This window comes from Tachyglossus aculeatus, chromosome 22, assembly GCF_015852505.1.
Source record: "Tachyglossus aculeatus isolate mTacAcu1 chromosome 22, mTacAcu1.pri, whole genome shotgun sequence".
In the NCBI taxonomy this organism is placed as follows: Eukaryota; Metazoa; Chordata; class Mammalia; order Monotremata; family Tachyglossidae; genus Tachyglossus; species Tachyglossus aculeatus.
In genome coordinates, this window is record NC_052087.1 from 50136321 (window position 1) to 50138791 (window position 2471).

A 2471-nucleotide genomic window follows, 5' to 3' on the forward strand; every position below is an offset into this window, starting at 1 on the left:
CTCTTATCCCCGGAGCGCAGGCGCGGCTACGCCCGGATGCCGCGGTGCTTCCTGGGAAACGGAGTCCTCGCGACTCTTAGCTCCGGCGCGCAGGCGCGGCTTCGCCCGGCTGCCGCGGTGCCTCTTGGGAAACGGAGTCCTCGCGACTCTTATCCCCGGAGCGCAGGCGCGGCTACGCCCGGATGCCGCGGTGCCTCCTGGGAAGCGGAGTCCTCGCGACTCAGCTCCGGCGCGCAGGCACGGCTCCGCCCGGCTGCCGCGGCGCCTCTTGGGAAACGGAGTCCTCGCGACTCTTATCCCCAGCGCGCAGGCGCGGCTCCGCCCGGGTGCCGCGGTGCTTCCTGGGAAACGGAGGCTTCGCGACGGTTAGCTCCGGCGCGCAGGCGCGGCTCCGCCCGGCTGCCGCGGTGCCTCCTGGGAAGCGGAGTCCTCGCGACTCTTAGCTCCGGCGCGCAGGCGCGGCTCCGCCCGGGTGCCGCGGTGCCTCCTGGGAAACGGAGTCCTCGCGACGGTTAGCTCCAGCGCGCAAGCGCGGCTCCGCCCGGGTGCCGCGGTGCCTCCTGGGAAGCGGACTCCTCGCGGCTTCGCCCGGCTGCCCCGGTGCCTCTTGAGAAATGGAGTCCTCGCGGCGTAGTGCGGCTGCCGCGGTGCCTCCTGGGAAACAGAGTCCTCGCGGCTTCGCCCGGCTGCAGCGGTGCCTCTTGGGAAACGGAGTCCTCGCGGCAGTTAGCTCCGGCGCGCAGGTGTGGCTTCGCCCGGCTGCCGCGGTGCCTCTTGGGAAATGGAGTCCTCGCCGCTTCGCCCGGCTGCCGCGGTGCCTCCTGGGAAACGGAGGCCTCGCGGCTTCGCCCGGCTACCGCGGTGCCTCCTGGGAAACGGAGTCCTCTCGGCTTCGCCCGGCTGCCGCGGTGCCTCTTGGGAAATGGAGTCCTCGCCGCTTCGCCCGGCTGCCGCGGTGCCTCCTGGGAAACGGAGGCCTCGCGACTCTTGGCCCCGGCGCGCAGGCGCGGCTTCGCCCGGCTGCCGCGGTGCCTCTTGGGAAACGGAGTCCTCGCGGCGGTTAGCTCCGGCGCGCAGGCGCGGCTTCGCCCGGCTGGCGCGGTGCCTCCTGGGAAACGTAGTCCTCGCGACGGTTAGCTCCGGTGCGCAGGCGCCGAGTAATTGACCTCGTTCCCTATCTGATCGGACTGGTAGTGCGTCCTCCTTGTGCGCAGGCGCAGAGACTCCACTTTTTTTTCATCCCCGCCCCGGCCGCTCTGTGCTTCGGGCATTCATTCATTCATTCATTCATTCATTCTTTCTTTCTTTCTTTCTTTCTTTCTTTCTTTCTTTCTTTCGTATTTATTGAGAGCTTACTGTGTGAAGAGCACTGTACTAAGCTCTTGGGAAGTACAATCATTATTATCATTCTTATCCCAATCTTCCCGCGGCCAGTCAATCAATCAATAGTATTTATTGAGCACTTATTATGTGCAGAGAACTGTACCAAGCGCTTGGAAGAAGCGTGAGAAGCAGCGTGGCTCAGTGGAAAGAGCCCGGGCTTTGGAGTCCTCTGTATGTTGCCAACTTGTACTTCCCAAGCGCTTAGTACAGTGCTTTGCACACAGTAAGTGCTCAATAAATACGACTGATTGATTTGGAGTCAGAGGTCATGGGTTCAAATCCCGGCCTAGCCAATTGTCAGCTGTGTGACTTTGGGCAAGTCACTTCACTTCTCTGGGCCTCAGTTACCTCATCTGTAAAATGGGGATGAAGACTGTGAGCCCCCTGTGGGACAACCTGATCACCTTGTAACCTCCCTAACGTTTAGAACAGTGCTTTGCACATAGTAAGCACTTGATAAATACCATCATTATTGAGCAACTAATAATGATAATGATGATGGCATTTGTTCAGCGCTTACTATGTGCAAAGCACTGTTCTAAGCGCTGGGGAGGTTACAAAGTGATTAGGTTGTCCCATGTGGGGCTCCCAGTCTTCATCCCCATTTTCCAGATGAGGGAACTGAGGCCCAGAGAAGTGAAGTGACTTGCCCAAAGTCACACAGCTGACAAGTGGTGGGGCTGGGATTTGAACCCATGACCCCTGACTCCCAAGCCTGGGCTCTTTCCACTGAGCCACGCTGCTTCTCTTTGTACAATGCAAAAGAATTAGCAGACAAGCTGGGCCTCAGTTCCCTCATCTGGAAAATGGGGATGAAGACTGTGAACCCCCCATAAAAAGCTAGTGACCTAATGGATTGAAACTGGGCCTAGGAGTCAGAAGGACCTGGGTTCTAATCCCGGCTCTGCTACGTGTCTGCTGCGTGACCTTGGACAAGTCCCTTCACTTCTCTGGACGTCAGCTCCTTCACCTGTAAAATGGGGATTAAGACTGGGAGCTCAATGTGGGACATAAGTCTAGAAGTTCCTCTTCTAGACTGTAACCCCTTCTAGACTGGGAGCCCATTGTTGCATAGGGACTGTCTCTTG